General features: G+C 37.0%; 1 long non-coding RNA gene across 2 annotated transcripts in view; it reads left to right on the top strand.

Moving 5' to 3' along the window:
- Positions 1–7,307: 7,307 nt before the first annotated feature.
- LOC127493946 (uncharacterized) overlaps positions 7,308–25,430 on the top strand; it is a 35,247-nt gene continuing 17,124 nt past the window's right edge. The window contains exons 1-2 of one of the 2 annotated variants that reach the window (XR_011388304.1): positions 7,308–7,829; positions 11,898–12,043. This is a non-coding gene — a long non-coding RNA (uncharacterized lncRNA). Of the gene's footprint in view, positions 7,830–9,396; positions 9,529–11,897; positions 12,044–25,430 lie in introns of those variants that run through there. The other variant, XR_007924541.2, reaches the window with a different exon arrangement.

Below are 25,430 nucleotides of genomic sequence, written 5' to 3'. Positions count from 1 at the left end.
AAGTGGACACTTCTGATGCATTCCCAGGTATATTGGCTGGAGCTGGGTCAGTACAGCATCCGGGGGCCGGCACTGTGGTGCAGTGGTTTAACGCCCTAGCCTGAAACACCGACATCCCATATGGATACTGGTTCAAGACCTGGCTGCTCCACTTCTGATCCAGCTTTCTGCTATGGCCTGGGAAGGAAGTGGAAGATGGCCCAAGTCCTTGGGCTCCTGCACCCACATGGGAGACCTGGAAGAAGCTCCTGGCTCCTGGTTTCAGATCGGCACAGCTCAGGCCCTTGTGGCCAATTGGGAAGTGAACCATTGGATAGAAGACCTCTCTCTCTCTCTCTGCCTCTCCTCTTTCTGTGTAACTCTGACTTTCAAGTAAATAAATAAATCTTTAAAAAAAGGAGTACAGCATCCAGTACAGAAACCAGCGCCCATATAGGATGCCCACATTTCAGGTGACAGCTTACCCTTCTGTGCCACAAAACTGACCCCAGTACAGATAATTTTTATGGGATATGTACTCTATAGAATACAATACAGCAGTAATAAAAATGAAATCTGGTCATTTGCAACAAAATGGAGGAATCTGGAAAACACCATGCTGAGTGAATTAAGACAGTCCCAAAGGGACAAATATCATATGTTCTTCCTAATTGGTGACAACTAACCAAGCACCAAAAAGGAAACCTGTTAAAGTGAAATGGACACTATGAAAAACAATGACTTGATCAGCCCTTGTCCTGACTGTTGAGGAACAACTTAATACTTTATCCCTTTTAGTAATTTTTTTGTTCTACTTAATACTATTGGTTGAACTCTTTAATTAACACAAAATTATTCTTAGATGTTTAAATTTAACTGAAAAGTGATCCCTGTTAAATATAAGAGTGGGAATAAGAGAGGCAGGAGATGAACAGTTTGGCACATGCTCAATCGGACTTGCCCCAAACAGTAGAGTTAGAAACATGCCAGGGGATTCCAATTCAATCCCATCAAGGTGGCATGTACCAATGCCATCTCACTAGTTAAAGTGATCAGTTTCAGTTCATAATTCATCACCCTGATAGGTCTAAGAGTCAAAGGGATCACATAAAAAGACTAGTGTCTGCTAATACTAACTGATAGAATTAAAAAGGGAGAGAACGACCCAACATGGGAAGTGGGATATATAGCTGACTCATAGAATGGCAAATGTCCTAAACAGCACTCTGGCCTCAGAATCAGTCCTTAAGGCCTTCGGATCCGGCTAAAAAATCCATGAGAGTATTTCAGGCATGGAAAGCCAAGACACTCTGGCAAAAAAAAAAAAAATATGACCTAAATGAAAGATCTCTGTGAATGAGATCCCAGCGGAAAGAATGGGGCCATCAAAGAAGGACGTACATTTCTCTGAAGGAAGGAGAGAACTTCCACTTTGACTATGGCCTTGCCTAAATAAGATCGGAGTTAGCGAACTCAAGAGGCTTCTGTTCACCGTGGCAGCTCATGACAAGAGCCTCAGGTGATTACTGATGTCATAAATAAGAGTGCCAATTGTTAAATCAACAACAGGAGTCACTGTGCACTTACTCCCCATGTAGGATCTCTGTCCTTAATGTGTTGTACTATGTGAATAAACAGGATAACTAGTACTCAAACAGTACTTTACACTTTGTGTTTCTGTGTGGGTGCAAACTGATGAAATCTTTACTCAATATGTACTAAATTGATCTTCTGTATATAAAGATAATTGAAAATGAATCTTGATGAAGAATGGGATGGGAGAGGGAGCGAGAGATGGAATAGTTGCATATGGGAGGGTGGTTATGGGGAGAAAAAGCCATTATAATCCAAAAGTTGTACTTTAGAAATTTATATTTATTAAATAAAAGTTTAAAAAAAGACTGCATTCCTGATAGGACCCTCAGGTGTTGATCCTCCAGACTGAAGCAATGGGTCTTTTAAATATTGCTTTTACCACAGGCTACCTGTCACCCATGAGTCTATTCACAAGTGTACTCTATACAGGTAAACAATGAAAACCCCAATCCCAGATGGAGGACTAGACCGATGCAGAGAGGTTGAGGCCTCCTGCTGCAATCACAAGTCCTCCAACTAGGAACTAAGGAACTACCTTAACTGATTCAAGAAAAAAGTGATCCAGCCCTATATTAGATTCTTTATGCCCTGTGCAGCATGGTCTTACAGCCAGCATTATGATAGCCCTTGCCTTCTTTTTCAGACAATGGCCTGCTTATTTGACCGTCACCAGTCTGCTATACTTCAGGAAGGGGCAGGCAATCTCTCTTTTGCTCCGGGTAAACATACAGATTCCTACATATTTTGTTTCCCCCAACTCATTCCCCATCACCTAATGAGACATTCGGTATTCTGTTCCTGGAAAGGGATCTAAGCCAGGGCTGCTGTTGGCAGGAGAACATCAAACCACTACAGTGCTTTTTTTATTAAACAAAAGTTTAAAAAATTTTAAAAAGTCCAAAAAAAGTTAGATTTTTAAAGCTATGAGTTATTCCTTTATATTTCCTCTCATTCTATCTTTAATTATTTTATTTTTTGTTAAATCTCCTGAGATCTTAGGTCTAGTGGCAGGCATTAGCTCCACTATAAATCAGGTACAAAACTATCTTTTGTTCTGCAATCCTTATCACCCATATAGAAGTCTATAATGTGTTTCAAAAGACCTTTATCACCTGTGTGAAAATGATTTAATATCTTCACTTAACAACCCTATTTTCCTCTAACATCCACAAAATTACTTTCATACTTTCTTAAACTATTCTAGATCTTCTTCTTTCTTTATCAAACTTTACATCAATGAATTCTAGATCCATCATGTTGTTGAGAATGATGGATTTCAATTTTTTTACCACTGTGTAGTATTCCATAATGTACATATCCCATAATTTCTTTATCCAGTCTTCTGTTGATGGGAATTTTGGTTGATTCCACGTCTTAGCTATTGAAGTAACACCTTGACAGTAGGGACTGCATTTTGGAGCACCTGAGACTACATCTTGAGAAAACACCCCCTCCCCCGGCATGAGGCTCTGGTCTGAAACTATGATCTAAAGCACTCAGACAATAGCAGTCTACTACATCACACTTGGCAAAGTCTATAAATCCCTAGCTTTATTGTTCAAGCTTAAAAACAGATAGGCTGTACCTGGATTAATGTTAAGAGATTGTAATTTGTCTATTGTCAAGATTGTAATTGATAATTGTTTCGCATAAGCCTTAGGTCAGTTTGATCCTAGAAACCAGGTATTCCCCTCCTGATTTTTTTTTTTTCTTTATAAACCTTGTTGCTTTGGGCTTCAGGGTTAAGAGTTCCTCAGGGCATGAGCCTGCTCTCCACTGTGGTCAATAAAGGACTATCAAATTTTATCAATGTGGGTGCTCCTCTGTTTGCATTCGCTCAGGTACAACATTATGAATTGAGCTGCAAATAAACATCATATGTAGTGAAATAAGCCAGTCCCCAAAAGGCAAATGACATATGTTCTCTCTGATCTGTGAGAACTAATAGAGCACTTAAAATGAAATCTGTAAAAGTGAAATTGATATTTCGAGAAGGAAAGATTTAAGGTGCCCTTGTCTTGACTGTAGAGGAACAGTTTTTTTGTTTGTTTGTTTGTTTTCTTTTTTTTTCTTCATAGTATTTTTTGAACTCTTTGCTTAACATGGAGTTAATCATATGAGTATAAATCAATTGAAAATATATCTCAGTAAAAAATAAGAGAGGAAAGAGGAAGTTTGTAACTGTAAAGTATATGGTTCTGCATACATTCCTAAGGACTTACTACTAAGGGTACAGTTTAAAAACTTGTCATGGGACTCCAAATCCCATTAAGTTTGATGGTAAAAATGCCATTTTAATTGTTAAAGTGAACATACTAAGTGTTAAAGTGAACATATAAATAGGATCAAGTGTCTAGTTATAATAATAGAATTAAAAAGGAAAGAATGTTCCAGCGTGGGAAACAGTCCACACAGCAGACTTATAGAATGACAATTGCTTTACGTAACACACTGACCTCAGAATCATCCCTTAAGGCTTCCTGGTCCAGCTGTGTTTTGTGTGTGTGTGTGTGTGTGTATGCAAATTGTTGAAATCCTTACTTAGTATAGAGTTAGTCTTCTGTGTACAAAGTTAAATGAAAATGAATCTTAATGGAGAATGGGACTGGCAAGAGAAGAAGAAGGTGGAGGAGGGGAGGGAGGGTGGGTATGGTAGGAAGAATAGCTACAGTCCTAAAGTTATACTTATAAAATTTTTATTTCTTAAATTTTAAAAAATTTAAAAAATATATAAATAAATAAATAAATTAATTCTTTGTTTTGTTTTCTATAAACATCTTAATTCTACACTACATGGATTACATTTTTATTTTTTAAAGATTTATTTAATGGAGGCCCAGTGGTACAATTGGTGTAAAGATTTACTTATATATTTGAGAGGAAGAGTTACAGACAGAGAAAGGGAAAGATAGAGAGAAAGGTCTTCCATCCACTGATTCACTCTCCAAATGGCTGCATTAGCTAATGCTGGACCAATCTGAAGACAGAAGCCAGGAGCTTCTTTCAGGTCTCCTCCGTGGTTGCAGGTACCTTGGGCCACCTTCTGCTGCTTTCTCACAACACTAGTAGGAATCTGGATAAGAAGTGGAGCATCCAGGAATCAGACCAGTGCCAAATGTGATGCCAGTGTCACAGGCGGAGGCTTAACCTGAGATGCCACAGAGATGAGCCCCATGAATTACTTTTAAATCCTTAGCTTCCTTATTAATTAAAAAAAATCTTAGTTTCGCTCTTTATGATAATTAGAGGAACTCACAAAAAGCAAATTAATAATGACAAAATAATTACTTAGAAATAATTCTTATTGAGGTGCTTTTTGGTGTTTAATTCTATTTTACTACTATACTGGAAATCTAGAGTTATATATGGGTCATACTAAAATCATCAAACATTGAGTATTTTTATTTTAGAATCCAGCTGTTGATGTGTTATATACGACTGCACATATATAGTATTTTTTAAAAAGAATTTAAAATATAAGAGGTTGATTGATAGAATGCTCCAAATTATTTCACATTAATACAAAAACATTTTATTAAACTATTTCTAGATCGCAATGTATTCTAAAATTTCACATAATAGTATACTTGCGATGGACTGGATGTTCTCCAAAGGTTCTGAAATGTAAAATAAATAAGAATATTGAAACTACAAATGAAGACTAAAATGATCTGTATGAGAACATATGAAGTAGGCAATAGCATCATATTCTGATGAATGAGTGAAGAAGGCAAATATTTTTAAATTATTGCTGTTGGCAAGATCATGATGATTACCAAAACAATGCATCAAATTTCAGTCACTGTGATTTGGGCTATAATAAAATCATCCCTTTGTGTAGCAATCATACTACCAACCACCAATTTTTTTAAGCAACACATAAATTGTCTACATTTGAATATTAACTATAGCAATTTATCCAATGTATTATTTGTATGCTAATACTTTTTAATTATTGAGTCAAACAATGCTTCTTGTACTATGTTCAAATTAAAATAAATGATGTTGAATTGGGGTAGAAATGCCTAAAATATTAACAAAAGCAGTCACTAAAATATCCTTAAAAAAGAAAATATTTATATTTCATATGGCTGACTTAAAAATATTATGGAAATAATATGGAAAGTAGAGATGATTAGATTATTCTATAGATTACATATTGTTGGAGTAGTTGTAATCTTAAGTCTTCTCAGGCATGTTCAAATTACCTAAGTGATCTGATTCAAATAACAAAAATATAACTGAATATTGACGTGTCTATTCAAAGCTATTCTACAGGACTACTAAGAAGCATTATCTTTTTTAAAGATTTACTTTTTTATTTGAAAGGTAGAATTACAGTAAGAGAATGTAAGACAATTACATTAAAATAATGAGAGACAGAGAGAAAGACAGCTCTTCTATCCACTGGTTTATTTCCCAAATGGCCACAACAGCCTAGGCAGGGCCAGTCCACAGCCAGGAAGATGAACTCCATCCAGGTCTCCAACTTTGTGATAGAGACCCAAGTAACTTGGACTATCTTCCTCTGCTTTCTCAGGTACGTTAGCAGAAAGTTGGATTGGAAGCAGAGCAGCCAAGACTTCAACTGGTGCTTGTATGAGATGTCAGCATCATAGGCAACAACATAACCTGCTATACCACAGTCTTGGCCCTCTATGAATTTTAGTTTACTTTTTTCTTTCTTGAGCTAACATTGATTATAAGTTTTATATTTAGGGTATGGTTTATTTTGATATGTGCATGCATTAAGTAATAATTTCCCAAATCAAGCTAATTATTATATCCATCAATTCACATAACTATCTTTTCTGTGTGTGAAGTGAGAACATTTAATTTCTACTCTGTAATTTTCAAGTTTACTCTAAATATTACTAACTATAGTCACTATGTTGCATAATAAAGCTTTAGAATATGTTCATCAGGGACTAGCATCATGGCACAGTAGGTTAATCCTCTGCCTGTGACACTGGCATCACATATTGGCATTGGTTTTAGTCCGGCTGCCCCTCTTCCAATCCAGCACTCTACTGTGGCCTGAGAGGGCAACAGAAGATGGCCCAAGTGCTTGGGCCCCTGCACTGCACCTGCATGGGAGACCAGGAAGAAGCACCTGGCTCCTGGCTTTGGATCAGCGCAGCTCTGGCTGCTGTGGCCATTTGTGGAGTGAACCAATGGAAGGAAGACCTTTGTGTCTCTCCCTCTCACTGACTGTGACTCTACCTCTCAAATAAAGAAATAAAAATCTTTTAAAAAAAAGAATATGTTCATCCTGTCCACCTGAAATTTTTACCCTTTGACAAATATCACCTATGACAAACAACCACTACCTACCCTCAAGTCCCTGAAAACCACTATCCTATTCTCTATTTCAAAGAGTTTATAAGCTTTGTCCATTGCACATGTGAGAACAGGTGGTGTTTGTCTCTTTGTGTCTGGTTTAACATAATTTCCTCCAGGTCCATTGTTCTGGGCAAATGACAGGATTTTATTTTTTAAGGCTGAATAGTATTTCATTATATACAAATACTCCTTGACTTACTATTGGGTTACATTCCAATAAACTTATTATAATTTAAGAATCTAATCTGTGAGTTAAGCCAATACTTGTGATGTCAGTATTCCTTATGAGTTTCCATGCCAGACCCAACTGTTCCACTTCTGAGCTAACTCCCTTCTAACACATCTAGTAAGGCAGTAGAATATGGCCCAACTACTTGGGCCCCTGCAACCAAGGTAGGAGACCACAATGGAGTTCCAGATTCCTGGCTTTGGCCTTGTTTAGACCCATCCATTATGGCCATTTGGGGAGTGAGCCAATGGATAAGACATCTCTTTCTCTGTCTCTCCCTCTCTTTATTTCTGTAAATCTGCCATTCAAATAAAGGAGCAATTAAAAAAAGAAATTCACAAGTCAAAATGGGTGTAGTATACCACATTACCAAATATGATAGCTTAACAATATATTACATAGTAGAATGTCAATTGTTTACCTTCATGGTAGCATAGATGACCAGGAACTGTGACACTGTTACTGCCCAGCATCATGAAAGAGTATGATACTGCATGTTGCTAAACCAGGAAAATACCAAAATCAAAATTTGAAATAATGTTTTTATGGAATATGTATCATGTGTGCACCTGATAAAAAGAATATTGCCAGCTGGATTATATGTAAGTCAGATATATATGCTGTTTATAAGAAAACATGTGAAATAAGAAGATCTGTGGGATGGAAATAAGAGGGCATAAAGGTATGTAATACTAACTTCCTAAAAGGCTATGTTGTGTTATTAATATTAGACAAAACAGAACTTTAAGTACATAATATTATGAGAGTCAAAAGGATATTTCATTATAATGAGAAGTTAAGTTCAACAGAAAAACACATATTAATGCCTGAGAGTAGGAAAAGAGAAAATAAACTTCATTATTTAAAGAAGGAACAATGTTTTGTGTAGTAAGGAAATGTTATATAAACTTTAAAAATATTACAAATACATGAATTTAGGAAGATGCCAAATACTCAAATATGAAAAAAAGTTTATATATTTTTATATACAAGAAAAATACTTCAGATAAATTTTAAAAATAGCCTTATAAGGATATCAAGCAATAGAAAATGCCTAGTAATAAATACTGAAGATTATACAAGATCAACTCAGTGAAAAGTAGAAAATATCAATAAGAGAAAGTAAAGAATTAATGAAGGGATATGCTGTGCTGGCATCATTAAGACTTAATATTGTCAACAAATTTGTTTTCCCAAAGGTGGTATATAGATTGAGTGCCTTCCTAATCAAATTGCTAATAGGAATGGTTTGCGGAAAATGTCAGCCAGACTTTAAAATTGGTATAGAAAATTGATGATATAGAATTGCTAACCTAAGAAATGAATTTATGCTAAAGTATATCAAGCTTTTCTAAAAGGACATTAGTGAAGACAGTATTTTATTGGTCAAATATATAGATATATATCAATAGTACAGAACAGAATTGTGAAACAAACTTATACATATATTCAATTACTTGAATTGCAACAAAGATTTCACTGCAAAATCAGTAAACATGGAAAATATGAATAGACATCAGTAATATACTATGTATGCTAATGTAATTACAAATTTATCATATTTTAAACATTCTCAAAGAAACATAATATTCTAATCATGAAATTTAGCTCAGTAACATTTTCTCTAAGAAATGGACATTAAAGACTTACTGTAGAATTAAGAACGTCATTGAAAGATAATGCAAGATTTAAGAAAATGAAAAGTTCAGTCATCTACTGGGAGAAGATATTTAAGTGACATGTATCTTATATGGTCATACCTAGAATATCCTATAAATCAATGAAACAGAAAAAAATGGTTATTTTTAAAGATTATAAATGTTTTAAAAGGCAGAGTTATGTAGAGAGGAAAGAGGGAGAGAGGGAGAGAGGGAGGGAGACAGAGAGAGAGAGAGAGAGCGAGCGAGCGATCCTCCATCTGCTAGTTCATTCCCCAAATAGCTGCAATGGCTAGGGCTGAGCCAGGCCAAATCCAGGAGCCTAGAACTCCATCAGTGTCTCTTACATGGTTGGCAGGGTCCCAAGCTCTTGGATTATCATCCACTGCCTTTCTAGAGTTCATATGAGATGCCAGCATTGCATAGGTGGTTGAACCCCTGCACCACAAATTTGACTCCCAAAAATGTCTTTAAAATGAGACATGGGGCCAGTGTTGTGGGCACACAAAGTTAAGCCATTACTTAGAATTTCGGCATCCCATAGAGGAATACTGATCCAAGCCCAAACTGTTCTGCTTCTGATCTAGCAACCTGCTAATGCACCTGAGAAGACAGCAGAGGACAGCCCAACTACTTGGGTCACTTCCACGCCTATAGAAGATCAAGTCATATTTCCAGGCTCCTAGCATCAGCCCAGACCAGATTCTGCTGTTGCCATTATTTGTGAGTGAACTAGTGGATAGAAGATCTCTCACTCTCCATCTCTCTCTGACACTCTGCCTGTCAAATAAACAAATAAATCTTCAAAAATAAGATAAAATAGAGAACTCTTGGATACACACTAAGGCTAATGACTGGTGAATTTATAGAAGAAATCTTTAATATTATCCCCCAAAGAAGTGCAATCTATAATAGTAATGGTATGCCAAAACATAGCAATGGAAGAAATAAATTTATCTAAGTGTTGGTATTTTGGGGATTCCTAGATGGCAGAATAGGGAAAGACATACTGTGCTGGCTAGGGATACACAGTAAAAAAAGAAATAATAAAAGTGTAAGAAGTGCAGGGAAGAATTAGAGAAAATACGGCAGTGGATGGAAATCCTACAGAAGGAAGAGGACGCCATGAATAACTGTAGAAGGTGTGGACATGAAGCACAAACATGTATACAACAAATGACTGCAGCAACTTAGAGATGGAAGGGAGATCAGACTGCAGAAACTCATGGCGATATAGCCAAAGGAAAAGTGTGGTGTGAGTCCAGTCTGGAGCTAAGGGCTAACGGTTAACTGTGAACCCAGTGGAAGTAAAAGGGGCATGTTTCTCTCACCCCATCCTCCCCACTTCAGCACCTGTCGCTCAGCAGAGAGAGGGTAGATGCCATAATGGGCTTGGGCAGTAGTGGCAGAAGCCTTTGTGCATGTGCACAACAACTGAGTAAGATAGGATGCTGTCTTCTCAGCAAAACTGAGATCAGCTCCAGGAAGAGGGCAACATTTTTGGCCAGTGGCTCTTGAGTATGTGTGTGATACAATATTCTAGAAGAGGGAAAATCCACAGTCTCCGCTGACTGTGAGCCTGGCTGGGAGGATTGAGTGGGGGCTGGGCATCTACGCAGGACTGTGAGGCACTCTCAAAGTCCCAACATACCACAGGCTCTGGGGCTCAAGCCGCCTAGCTGGAGATGGTTCAGGAAAAACTTCCTGTTTGTAGACCTAATAGGCTGACAGGGCAGAGAAGAGCCTCTTCTCCCAGTGACTATGGGAGCCTTGTGTGCTGAGACTGTGGGGACTTGGTGGCTTCTTGAGAGTGTGCAGGGTACTGCTGGCTCTCTTAGAAAATCAGTAGATGAGTTCACATGTGCTCAGGAGACTAAATATTGCTTTCCTAGCTAGATGCCTTAGCAGAAAGCTGGATTGGAAGGGGAACTCTGGGATTCGAATCAATGCTCATACAGGATGCCAGTATTGCAGGAAGCAGCATAACCTGCTTTCCCATGACACCAGCCCATCTTTATGACTTCTTGAAAAAGAGTTGTTATTACCCTGGAAATCATTATTTTTCAAAACACTAGATGATGAGTCTGATGTTAGGAAATGATTTTGCACATGGCAAATGAGATGTATTTCTGAAAAAAAAAATTAATATTTTAAAATTTCATTTATTTACCTGGAAAGCAGAGTGCCTGAAAGAGAGAAAAATAGAGAGGTATGTTCTGTCTGTTGATTAACTCCTAAAATGCCCACAACAGCTAGGACTGGGTCATGCAGGAAGCTAGAACTCCATTCAAGGCTCTCACATGGGTGGCAGGGGCCATCTAAGTGCTTTTTTCCCCGGAGCAATAGCAAGGAGTTGGATTGGAAAGTGGAATACCTGGAACTCAAACTGGTGTTTCTTAACCCATTGTACTACAATGCCCCCAGTGGTCTTCCTGCACAAAAGTATTAGTTAATTAAAGCCATCAATCAAGTGATGAAGCAAAGGAAATTATTTGAGATGGAGAGGTAATGGTAATATAAGTAGTGTTAAGTAAATAAAATGAGCATTTAGAGAAAATTGATTAAAATTACTATAGCAGATTTGTTAAATAATTGACAACAAAGTCACTTGTCTATTGTTTTTCATAGAAGTAATAAAAAACAGCAAAAAACTTGATATTCCATAACTAAATAAAACACACACGTACTTCAGGTTAAGTATTGAGATAATTGTAATTTTCATATGTGCCAATAACCAAATACATATGGGAGAGAACTAATTATTTTGTAGTGATTCTCATCTGAATTCTATCCTTTGATAGCAACACAACTAAGGATAAAGCATTATCCTCTCATTTGTAAAATAAGAATAATAAACGTGGCTCATAAGTGAGGACCAGAAATCAGAATTAAATTAGATAACATAAATATTCTTCTAGCTCCTTACATGTACCTTTGTAAGTACTGTCAGTTAACCAACTAGCTATTTTAATGTTATATGTATTTGGTTGTACTGGCATATGTAGACTAGTGATGTTAATGAATATTTCATATTATTAACTCAGAATTACAGTTATTCACATCCTTTTTAAACTGTAATTATCCCTCTAAAGATACAGCGCTCATCTGTGCTCATCACATTTCGGTGGTGATAAAGGAAAACCAAGAGAGACCTGGTGGAGAAGGCATTGAATGACTGATAAATTTCCTATAGCCCCTGAAGATGAATAATACATAAACAAGACCTTCAAAGATCTCTGTAAGTAGAGTTATTTGGAACTTGTGTAATTTTCTTACATTTACAAAACAATTATATCTAGCTTCCTGGATTTTTGTTTTTATTTTTGTTTCGAACAGAATGGAATGAATGACATACATTATTGAAATCAACATCATATGAAATGCAATTCAAGGCAGCAGGTGCAGTTGGTTCTTATAAAATAGAAATATATTATCCCAATCTATAATAGTGAATGAAAATGATAATAAAACCCAGATATTCACCAAATTATTAAGAACCAAATTGCCTTTTATCATACCTCAAATATTTAGGGAAAGAATCCATTTTGAGAGCACTAAAATGAAAGATTCTTTGTAAAAATGTTAATTGTAGAATTTTTAGAATTTTTAAATTTAAAAATTACCTTGAAGTTAGTTATCTTCCCACTCTTTCCAATTCCTTACCATCCATTTATCCTTACCATTCACTCAAATGTTCTGTCCAAAATGCATCAAAATGTACTCTTAAAAGTCAAACTAGCTTCTAAAACACAATGTATAAAATGTTGTATACTTTTCTTTTCCTTTTTTAAATTAACAGATATATAAAAAATGCACACATTTTTGTATATGATATCTTGTTCCATTTATATATTAGGTAATATTAAATAACAGTAAATATATTTTCCTTTCAAGAATTTAGCATTTCTTTAATGTAAGTACATCCAAAATTCTATCTTCTAGAGTTTTGTTAAATAGAGAAATGGGGGCCAGAGCTTTGGCATAGTGGGTAGCCTGCAGTTCAGGCATTGCAAAGGGGCACCAGTACCTGTTCTAGCTACTCCATTTCCCATCCAGCTCTTTGCTTATGGCCTGGGAAAGCAGTGAAAGATGGCCCAAGTGCTTGAGTGCCTGTACTCAACATTGGAGACTGGAAGAAACTCCAAGCTCCTGGCTTAAGATCAGCCATTACAGCCATTGCAGCCATTTGGGGAGTGAACCAGTGGATGGATGACCTCTCTCTGCCTCTGCCTTTCAAATAAATAAATATTTTTAAAAATAAATAAATAGCATATGAATAATACCTTTAGTCACCAGAATGTGTAGCAGAATGCCAAAAACTTCCTACTCCTACCTGTCAACCTTGCCACATACCTTCCTTCCAACTTCCCTTCCCAGTCTCTGGTAACCACCACTGTATTTTTAAATCCTATGAGATCACCTATTTTTAAGATGCCACATATCAGTGACATCATGTGGTACTTGTCTTTCTGCATTGACTTTTTTTTTTCACTTAGCATAATGACCTCCAATCCCACACATGTTATTGCAAATAACAAAATTTCATCCTTTTATGATGGAGTGATATCTCATTGTGTATATGTACCTTATTTTCTTTACTCATTCATCTTTGGAAGGACACTTACGTTGTGTCCACGTCTTTCTGCTATTATGAATAGTGCTGCAATAAATATGGGCATTCAGATGGGTAACAAATAGGTTTCATTTCCCTTGGATATACACTTGGGAATTGCTGGATCATACAGAATCTCTACTTTTAGCTTTTCTGAGAAAGCTCCATACTATTTTCCAAAATGGCTGTACTATGTACATCCCCACCAATAGAGTACTAGGGTTCCCTTTTTTCCCACATTCATGCTAACAGTAGCTATCATTTGTCTTTTTGATCGCAACCAATCATACTGCAGTGAGGCAATTAGAAATCTGTGTGAATATGAATCCTTATATCAGTTTTAACTAAATTAATCAACCTGTCTTTCCCTAATACTTTCCTTTCATTGTTTGTTTTGCCATTTGGTAGCCTGGTTCTTAAACTACTTCTAAGATGGCAGTGAAAGAAGGCTTATGCTTAGTGCTGTTTCTCACTAATCACGGCTGACCCTAATTCTCTGTTGTTTTCACCCATTCTCTTCCCTTGAGGTGTATTATCACAATTTTATTAATCTTTTTATCCAGATGACACCGGAAGTCCTCTTCTCTCAAACTTTATGATCTTAATTATCCTACAGTTAATTGATAAAAACATTCATGTATTCAAAATACTTCCTTGAGAATTTACTAGAGAAAAATAGTAAAGAAATTTTTGATTTTATGAAGTATTTCCAGCTTCAGTTAATTATTTGAGGAAAAGAAAAAGAGTGGAAGAAATATAATGCAATTGACAGATGGGTGTATGGATAGGGGAAGGTATAAATTTGAAAAAAAAAATAGTAAAAATACTGCAAATTCCATAGTTTTAAGTCTCAAGATCTTGACATATTTTTCTTACTTCACAGTAAGAAACATTCTCAACTTCTTGTATTATATGATAAGTTACTAAATCTTTGCATCTCTTTCAAATCTTATATCTAGCCTTGCTGTTTGATGCACACCCACTGCAACTCCATATTTATAGGCTTAAAAATGTCTATATGTCTATAAGTAAGGTTAATAATGTACCATAAGCCGGTGCCACAGCTCACTAGGCTAATCCTCCACCTTGCGGCGCCGGCACACCGGGTTCTAGTCCCGGTTGGGGTGCCGGATTTTGTCCCGGTTGCCCTTCTTCCAGGCCAGCTCTCTGCTGTGGCCAGGGAGTGCAATGGAGGATGGCCCAAGTGCTTGGGCCCTGCACCCCATGGGAGACCAGGAGAAGCACCTGGCTCCTGCCATCGGATCAGCGTGGTGCACCTGCAGCAGCGCGCTGGCCGCGGTGGCCATTGGAGGGTGAACCAACGGCAAAGGAAGAGCTTTCTCTCTCTCTTTCTCTCTCTCACTGTCCACTCTGCCTCTTAAAAAAATAATGTACCATAGCCACAAAAGCAACCCCTGCTGAATTTCCTATTCCCATTGTATTGGTCAGTTTATTTAATCACCTGCAATATGGTGTATATGGTATTGGCCTTACAGAGAAGCAAATAGCTTCATATTATTTCTTGCAACTGAAACATAATTTTGTGTTAATTTGTTATTGGCAATGAATAATTATATATATTTATGGGGTACATTGTGATGTTCCCTATATGTTGAACAAATACTGTGCAAGCTAATTAACATATCCATCACTTCACAGGCATTCTTTTTATGGTAAGGGCATTAAAAATCTGTTGTTTAAGCAGTTTAGAAATTTGCAATCCATTATGACTAATTGTGGTCATCACACAGAACAACAGACAGCTAAAATTATTCTTCTAATCTAACTGGAACTTTGAACCATTCGAACATCTCTCCTTTCACCATTTTTCCCCTCTAGCCCCAGCCTCCAGCAAATACCCTTCTACTTTCTTCTTATAAGATGGAGAATTTTAGATTCCCCCTATAAAGGAGAGCCTACAGTATTTAACTTTCTGTGCCCGACTTACTATCTTGTTATATAAACTCAGAGAATGCCAGAGTAGATGTTTAATGGTTAAGATGCCCACATGCCACATTAAAGTGCTTGAGTTCAATTCCCAGCTCCAGTTCCTAAGTCCTGTTTCCCACAGCGGCAGATCCTGGAAAACAGCAGTAATCACTCAAGTACTAGGTTCCTGTCACCCACATGGCAGACCTGGGTTGAGTTTCCAGCTCCTGGCTCCAAACATGTCTTAGTCTGCACAGTTGCAGGCATTTAGGAAATGAACAAACAATATGGGCTCTCCTTGCCAGTATGTCTGCTCTGCCTTCCTGATCAAGAAAAAAAGAGGAATTATACACTTCTCCCTAAAGAGCAATAATCATTCTAATTGCATGGTCAATTCCTCCCTCTAATTAGCCTTTCAAAGGGTGTATTTCACTTGCTCTGAACCACTAAACTTTGAAGATTCTTTAAAATATTTTGCAAAACCATATTTTATTATGACTTGGATTGACTCATATTTTACTACTCAACAGAGAAATCCCTTTAAAACTGTTGTGTAACAGGACTTCCTGCCTTTCTTGTTGCTTGATGTTTAAAATTTACATGTTCTTACCATATTCTATGTGGTTTGCCTTTATTTACTCACATGACTCTTAACAACAACATAATGCAGTACATTTCATTATCTTTACAATTATACTATTGGCTCAAGTTTATACAGCTAACAAGTGATGAAATCAGGATTTGACCAAGCTCAGGCTGATCCTCTCTAGTGTCTATGCCTGTAAACATTACTTACATCCAAGTTCTATGTTTTCATCGCCATTTTGTAATTTTTAGGCTTAAAATAGGTAACTAAAGTATGGAAAAGTAATGCAAGTGTTATGAGCAGGCAGACACATGACAATTTGTGTCTATTTCTGATGAAGTATCACAGCATGACCATGTCAATATTTTACCTCCCCTAAGAGCTGCTTGCCCCTTCTACACTCCCCATAAAGTTTCCCAGAGATGCCTTGTCTGGACAGAGTGATGCCTGTCGCCTTAGCTCTCCTCTTGCCAATGCTGCACTCCCAGTTCTGTAAGGTGTAGGAAACCTAGACCTTTGACAGAATTTTGCTTTATACTTCAAAATTTTGTTATTGGCTTACTGATTACAACATTTGAATTCTAATCTAGAAAAAGACTTTAAAGCTACATTGTGCTATCAATCTTATGATTTGTTTTTACATGCTGTAATATGGACACTGTCCAAAGCCCTGAGTTCACTTCCCTTTTCTTTCTTCTTGCAAATTAACTTTGTATTTCACTAAAAGTTTGCTTGTTTGTTTGGCTTTTTTTTTATTTTTTAGGATTGAGCATGACACAAATTTTGATGTAAAGCAAGAAGATGGGATAAAACAGTATTCTACATCTTTTTTTAGCTTAATTTTGATTTTCATCTTCCAAAATACCTAAGTCCACAGCTTATTGCTTGATAATCATTTAGTTGAGTCTAAAATAGAATATTGCCATCATTTGGTTAATTTTGATTAAAGAGTTAGGGCTTCCTGCCAAGTTGATTAACTCTACATGAGGGAAGATAAGTAAAGGATATCTATTTTTAAGATTTTATTTATTTATTTGAAAGGCAGAGTTATAGAGATAGAGAGAGACAGAGAAAGATCTTCCATCTGCTGATTTACTCCTCAAATGGCTACAATGGCAGGGATTGGGCCAGGCCAAAATCAGGAGTCAGAAGCTTCTTCCAGGTCTCTTACATGGGTACAGGGGCCCAAGGACCTGGACCATTTTCTGTTGATTTCCCTGGCCTTCAGCAGGGAAGTGGATTGGAAGTGGAGCAGCCAGACTTGAACTGGTGCTCATACGTGATGCAAGTTTCACAGCTGGCAGCTTAACCTGCTATGCTATAACACCAGCCTTGTAAATGGTGTCTTTAAGAATGAATGTGTTTAGGTCTGGGTGGATGATCTTTCTGATGTGCTGTTGCATTCTATTGGCCAGAATTTTATTGAGGATTTTTGTGCCTATGTTCATCAGGGCTGAAGAGCCCATGAGAGTATTTTAGGCATGGAAAGCCAAGACACTCTGGAAAAAGAAAAGAAAAAAAAAAGAAAACCTAAATGAAAGATCTCTGTGAGTGAGATCCTAGTGGAAAGAATGGACCATCAAAGAAGGAGGTACTTTTTTCTGAAGGGAAGAGAGAACTTCTACTTTGACTATGACCTTGTCTAAATAAGATCGGAGTCGGTGAACTCAAAATGCTTCCATAGCCTTGGCAACTCATGACAAGAGCCTAGGGTGATTACTGATACCATAAACGAGAGTGTCAACTTGTTAAGTCAACAACAGGAGTCACTGTGCACTTACTCCTCATGTAGGATCTCTGTCCTTAACGTGTTGTACATTGTGATTTAATGCTATAACTAGTACTCAAACAGTACTTTACACTTTGTGTTTCTATGTGGGTGCAAGTTGTTGAAATCTTTACTTAATATATGCTAAATTGATCTTCTGTATATAAAGATAATTGAAAATGAATCTTGATGTGAATGGAATGGGAGAGGGAGCAGGAGATGGGAAGGTTGCGGGTGGGAGGGAAGTTATGGGGGAGAAAAAGCCACTGTAATCCATAAGCTGTACTTTAGAAATTTATATTTGTTAAATAAAAGTTTAAAAAAAACAAAACATACAAACAAAAAAAGAATGAATGCATTTTATCTATAGTCTCTCAATTTTAATTGGTATATTAGTTATTCTGAAATTATTATCTGCTACCTCTGGTAATTGTATCATCTCTATATTTGTTAATATTATTGTTTTATCTCTTGATAACCAGCCAGCAATCTTGAGTGTACCTGGTAATTTTTAAATTATGCTTTTCACTACTACTGTAGAGAGACTGAATTATATTGAATTACTCCAAATCAATGATTGGCAACCTTTTTCTTATTGATTCAGATGGCAAATATATTTTTTAAAAGATTTATTTATTTATTTGTAAGTCAGAGTTACACAGAGAGAAGGAGAGACATAGAGAGAGAGATGTCTTCCATCCGCTCCCTAAACTGGCCACAATGGCCAGAGCTGTGCCTATCCAAAGCCAGGAGCTTCCTCCAGGTCTTCCTACGCGATTGCAGGGGCCCAAGGACTTGGGCCACCTTCTACTGTTTTCCCAGACCATAGTGGAGAGCTGGATCGGAAGTGGAGCAGTCAGGTCTCAAACCAGCGCCCATATGAGATGCGGGCACTGCAGGCAGCAGTTTTACCCGCTATGCCGCAGGTTCAGCACTGGCAAATATTTTCGATTTGGAATTTGTACTGTGTCACAACTACTTCCGTCTATTGTTAGAACGTAAATTAGCCACATATTTATGTAAATACATGGTCATGACTGCATTCTTATTAAAGCTAATCACTGAAGTAGGAAGCTAACCCATAGACCAAAGTGTAACAATCCATGCATAAACTCAAGAACGCTGAGTTTGATTATGGCAGGCAGTTAAATTTCAGATAAATAACATTCTTTTAAGGTTTGGTGTTAGTCTGTAGTAGATAGGATTTGTTTTAGCTTTCTGCTTAGACCTGAGTTGTAAGTTTCTTGAAGGGTTTTCCCATTTTCTTAGGGCATGGAGCTAAAATGATATGAAAAGGATGCCCCACATTTACCATGGTCTTTGCACTTTGACTAAACCAGAGATCCAGAGATTCCTAGCTCAGAAGCTATTCTATGCCAAGCCTCCAGGAGCTCACTTAGATGGCTGTATCTGAAGAACTGGGAAGGCAGTTAAGGAAAAACTCTACAAAAGAGTGTAGTAGGGCTTTTTCTTCGTGGTGTTCTTGTCCTGGGCACTGTGGTAGCCCTGAACTCCAATCTTGTTTTCTTCCAAAGTCCTTTCTGCTTTGACTCCACTGTTCTGAGTTTCAGTTAGGAAAGTCAGCAATTTGAAAATCTTGAGAGTTGGACTCAACTTGTGTTTTTCTCCTCTCAAGGATTGCAGCCTTGTGTTTTTTAGTGCTTAAACCTGAAGCTGTTTGTTTTCTATATACTGTCCATTTCTGCATTTGTTATCATGGGAGTGAAATCTGATATTAACTATTCCATCTTGTACAGAACCTGAATTCCAATGATAAGAAGAAAATTATTTAAATATCAGATATTACTATCTTAAAATGAAGTGGATATTTGGGTTTTTGTGAAGTTAGACAGACTTATCAGTTAGGACTGATCACCTGAATTCAATTAGCTACTGACTTCTGATTGAGCTGAATTCTGTTTGAGTTTGAGTTTATTTAGGCTTAGTCTACTTCTGGCTTGGATCCATTCCTAGAATATAACCATAAGTCTAAGGTCAGTTTTTATATGATAACTTGCTGAGATCATCACAGCTTCATTCCAAAGCAGAATCTGAACTTTCCTACTTTCAGTGAGACTTCTGAAAAACAAAACAAAACAAAAAACTAAAGAATTCATTCAATAGCTAGGAGAAACTGAGAAATTACTAAGAAAAATTGAAAGTTTTACTCAAAGTCACTCCTCTAGCTTTCAAAACATTTTTAATTTTTTAAAAATTTATTTATTTGAGATGTAGAGTTACAGACAGAGAGGGGAGACAAAGAGAAAGGTCTTCAATATGGTGGTTCACTCCCCAAATACCACAATGGCTGGAGCTAGACCTATCTGAAGCCAGAAGCCAGGAGCCTCTTCTGTGTCTCCCATGTGGGTGCAGGGACCAAGCACTTAGACCACCTTCTACTGCTTTCCCAGGCCATAACAGAGAGCTGGATCAGAAAAGGAACAGCTGGGACAAGAACCGGCACCCAAATGGGAACCAGCTTCGCAGGTGGAAGCTCAGCCCACTATGCTGCAGCGGTGGCCTCTCAAAAATTATTTAGTAATATTTTGGAAAAGTATGGACATATCTTGGAGTATTACATTTCTAATGATATTTGAGAATGTTCTTAAACACAGAAAAATATATTATTCTATCAAGAAAGAAACCCTATTTGGGTTGCAGTGGAATGGCCTTTGATCTCAATTCAGGGTCTCTCTATCTCTAGAGATATACCTAGATGAATGCACTTACTGTAGCCAATTTTGCCTTGGTTTCTGGGGCAACAAAAATGGCAAGTTTGTACTTCAGCTGAAAAAACACTTTTTCTCTGAATTTGGAAAAATATTCTTCTCCCTATTTGTTAAGAAAAACAAATAGAAGATTTAATGGCATCCATAAAAATAATAAGCCCAAGAGATCTTCAAAATGTTCATGGAAAAGGCATATTTTCCACCAATTTCCAATTTTCTAAACAAGGAAAAATGTGAAGAGGTAAATTGAACTGTTTTTAAGGCTCTGCCGATGTTTAAGCAGAACTACTTTTTATCATAGAAGTTCACAACTAAAATAAAAACAAAACAGAAGGAAGAAAAGCAAAGAAAAACTAAAGCTGTGACAATCATTGGCTATTAAAATATGAAGTTGGGTCTGGCATAGTGGTTAAAGTTGTCTCCTGTGACTCCAGCATCCAATATTGGTGCTGGAGTCCTAGGTACTCCACTTCCGATCCAGCTCCCTGATATTGGCCTGGGAAAAGCTACAGAAGATGGCCAAAGTGCTTGCGCTCTGCCACCCTCATGGGAGGCCCAGATAGACCTCCTGGCTCCTGCCTTCAGCCTGACTTAGCCCTGGCCATTGTAGTCATCTAGGAAGTGAACAAGCAAATGGAAGATCTCCTTCTCTCTCTCTGTCTCTCTGTCTCTCTGTCTCTCTCTCTGTGTGTGTGTGTGTGGGGGGGGGGGTTCCTCTTTCTCTGTAACTCTGACTTTAAGGTAAATAAATATATCATCAAATAAAATAAGTCAAAAAAGTATGAAAATAAGGTTGAGAAAATTTCACTCTTTTAAGTCTAATCTTTTCAACAGTTTAGAGACTTTTAACTAGACTTAAATTAGAAAGAAACTTTCTTATGTTCCATTGACGTGAATATTTTGACAAATTAGAATGGTTTGATAATTCTTGTATCCAAATATCTTTTTTAATTAATTTATTTATTTTAGAGGCAGAGAGAAAAAGAGGGAGAGAGAGAGAGAGAAAGAGAGAGAGAGAGAGGTCTCCCGTCTGCTGGTTCACTCCCCAAATGGCCGCAATGGCCAGACCTGGGCCAATCCAAAACCAGGATTCTGGAGCTTTTTCTGGGTCTCCCAGGTAGGTGACTTCCATTGCTTTCCCAAGCCATAGCAGAGAGCTGGATCAGAAATGGAGCAGCCGGGACTCGAATCAGCACCCAAATGGGATACCAGTACTGCAGGTGGTGGCTTTACCAGCTATGTCACAGCGCCAATCCTTCAATAGCTTTAAGTTTTCCAAAAGTTCATATGTTGAAGTTTTAAGGCACATTGGTTATCATTCCGCCCACAAAATGTTTTCAGGTCATGAGACCATAAAGAGTACTTCCAAAAGTTCATGGAAGATTAAATTAAACTATCAGATTATTGTCAGATATTTGACCTAGAAATAAGACATCTGTGTTCTGTATCTGAGTGGCAGAGTTCTATACCTGTCTCTGTCTCCATCCTCCCACTAACGCAGGATCTGGGGGTGAGGGGTGATGGCTCAAGTAATGGGGTTCCTGTCACCTGTCAATTCGAAAATTGTAGTTTCATCCTCAACCCAGCACTGGCTGTTACAGGCAATTGAGGGAATTAGTTTTTTGTCTCTCTGTATCTCAAATAAGTAGTTTTTTCTTTTTTTTTTCCAAGAAGATAAGCTTTTTTTTGGTTCGAAACCATTCTGAATTCTACACATAGATTTTTCATATTATGCATTATAAATAAACTTTTTCAAAGATCTCTCACATGCAAGGGAGTCTGTGATGGAGATCCCAGTGCCCTGACTTTGGTCTGGCATGAGCCCCTGACCATTTCAGACATGTGGGGACTGAACTCATGGATGGAAGTTCTCTCTCTCTTTTTCTGCCACTCTACCTTTCAAGTAGATCAAAATAGAAAATATTTTTAAAAACTATCTAAAAAATAAAATAAATCAGAATTGTTGAAAGAAGTACAATACACAATTTCTGGGGCTACTTGATGGGACTTTTAGAAAAATTAGATTGATTTAATTGATAGTAATGTGTTTGATCTGTTGTTTTTAAAGGGGTGAGATGGAGAAAGAGAGAAAGAGAGAGGGAAAGAGAGAGAAAGTCTGGAGCCAGGAACCCCATCTGGTCTTCCACAGGGGTGGCAGTGTCTCAAGCACCATTCCCAGGCACATTACAGAGAGCTGGATCAGAACTGGCACAACTGTAACTCAAACCAGCACTCCTATATGGCTTGCTGGCACAACAAGGCATCTTAACCTACTGCACCCAGCACCCAGTTTCAAAGTGATCAGACTTGAGATCCAGGTTTTCCATTGCCTGACATGATATTAGAGACTTGGTGTTATAAAATTATTTGTAAGATGTGTTTGAAGTTTAATATTCTAAGGATAGTTTTTAAAGTATTCTGTGTACATTATTTGAGAATGTTTTGTTTTGCTATAAAGACAAGAAAATAAATGGAATGGATGAAACTTATAAGATGTACTACATGTATGTAAAAAAGTAAGCAGGTAGTTGAAATAATGTAGACAAAATCATTAAACACATCATTGCAGATAAGTAAGTTAATAAATTGTGAAACGTATGAGGCATGAATTAAAGGAAAATGTTAATTTGTGAGACATTTTAAGCAAAGATAAATTAAAGAAATAATGTCTTTGCTGAACAAAGATTAAAAAGGGATGAAATGACCAGAAAGTCCTGCATACTCATGATATATTTACTATTGATGATTCAGTGAATATTCATGAGGTGATAAATTAGTTATCCCATGATGGTAGCCATTACAGTCCTTTGAGATCCCACTTGAGAAATGCAAAGAAAATCCGGAATGGCTCCTAAGAGTACTGGTGACCTCTGGCTGCAGAACAAGCAAAATTATGATTGTGTTTGTCCAAGATATCAAGTATCTGTTTCACCATATTCTGTTTCCTGAGCACTTTTGATCACACCTCAACTCTAGTCCTCAAAACTGCTTTCAACATGCAAGGCTGATGCATCAGAAGGTGAGACAGAACCTAAGAATATTCTATTTTCTCAGTTTCATATATCGCTGACCTTCTGCCAGTGTACCCTATCTTAGGTATATTAATCTACTTCACCTTTTCCCCCTATTTACTACTATGTATTTTAAATTCATTTACTACATTATATAATTCTTTTCCATGACTTCCAATCTGCAACTAGTGTGTGGCATATGGTTGGTGTTCATTCAACTAATTAATGAGTGAATAACTAAATACTTTATATAATTTATCCATTGTAAATTTTTAAAATTATTCCAAGACTAGTTGGTATTTTGAGAGAAATTAATATAGCTACCTGTTGGAAGAAAATTATATAATTCACTCTAGAGAATAATTTGGAAATAGATACATATTTTTAAATTGTCCATGCCATTTTGAATTATGTATTCAATTTAGAGTAAAATAATTAAACTATACAGAAGTTTGCTAACATGGTTATTTATGAAATGTATCAGCATTTTTCTGCATAAATTTATTCAGAAAATATCTCAACTTAAACTTTTACAATTTCATCTTTTTTCAGAGAATTGTAGGATTTCAAGCATTGTTATTTGTTGTTGATCATGCATTGCATAAGCTTTGGCCAATATTTCATAGTAGTGATAATGGAGTTATTTCTGAATTTTTACATCAAGTTGGATACATTTTTTTCCTGAAATAGAGAAGGACTTTTCAATTTTCCTAAACTATAAGACTGTAGGCTATTGATATTAATAATCATGCTCTAGTCCTATTGATTGAAATCAGCATAACAAACTGTAAATACATTTAAAACTAAGCATGCATCTTAAAGTGCTTTTATCAAAAAGATTAATTTCACATATTATAAAGTTTATGGTTCTATGTACTGGAAATCTAAATTGATTATATGTGACATGGTTTTATTATTACTTATTACAACTTTATACAGTTTACAGCTTCTAATTGATTGTACCATGTATCTCAGGTCATTTATATCACTTTATAAAAAATATTTGTCTTTTGTTAATATTCCTTGATTATTCAAAGGTATCATTCTGATTATCTATTAATAAAAAGCAAATTATCCATAACACTAAGGTAAAAAACTACCCGTTTGTTACACCCACACATTCTGAGTCAGAAATTCAGGGCACAGTGTCAATTCTTCTTTCTGCTTCACTACTTCTGAATTCTCAGCTGGGATTGTTATGGGACAAGGGACTCCATGCTAGACTTCCTACAGGTTCTTCCTTCCATAAATGAAATATTTCAAAGGTGAGGGCATAAAAACATGAGAGCAAGATTTACTTGGATCAAATCAAAATGCAAGCTCAAGAACCAAGTCATGCATGAACAACCACAAATGCAAAAAGGCCCCAAACAAGGAAAAAACTTTGACTGTAGAATAATTTCCAACAGTGAAAAAGCTCTCCATAAAGGGAAAAGCCTTGTCAACAAAGTTAAGCTTTCCTTTGTTCCTTCCAAAAGCATAGAGCATTGTGTCTAGGGAGGAGCCCAGCTGAATATTTGATGGGGGAGGGGTCGAGTTAAGGGGCAGGGCTCAAGCTCTGCCTGATTCGATGCCCATTTTCAGAAATATCAGAAGTGTCATAGTATTGGGGCATTATTGAAATGGACATGCCCCACATGAGAATTTTATTATAATGGCATTAAAATGACCTAAATATCATGGGGGAGAGGGTGTTGGAGGGGAAGATATCCTAGAGACATGTTAGATATTTTCAGCTAAGGCTGCTTGAAAGTTTGCAATGCTATGGAACACGGGAGGTCTGCTTGCACCATGCCCAGAAAGGGAGGCCGGGCTTATGCACAAGAAGGGAAGGGAGCCTGGATGGTGTGCAGAAGGGGAATTGTCATGTGTGCTGGGCCAGGTTGTTATATGAGCTGGCTGCAACTGTCCTGGTGTGGGTGAGCTGTGGTTGTCAAAATGTGAATTGCCAGGAGCTGTCAATCAGGGACTTTCACAGGTGCCAGGAGTT

Source organism: Oryctolagus cuniculus, chromosome 4 (assembly GCF_964237555.1).
Source record: "Oryctolagus cuniculus chromosome 4, mOryCun1.1, whole genome shotgun sequence".
NCBI lineage: Eukaryota > Metazoa > Chordata > Mammalia > Lagomorpha > Leporidae > Oryctolagus > Oryctolagus cuniculus.
The sequence above is the reverse complement of the archived record's forward strand: the minus strand, read 5'-3'. Positions and strand labels throughout refer to the sequence as shown.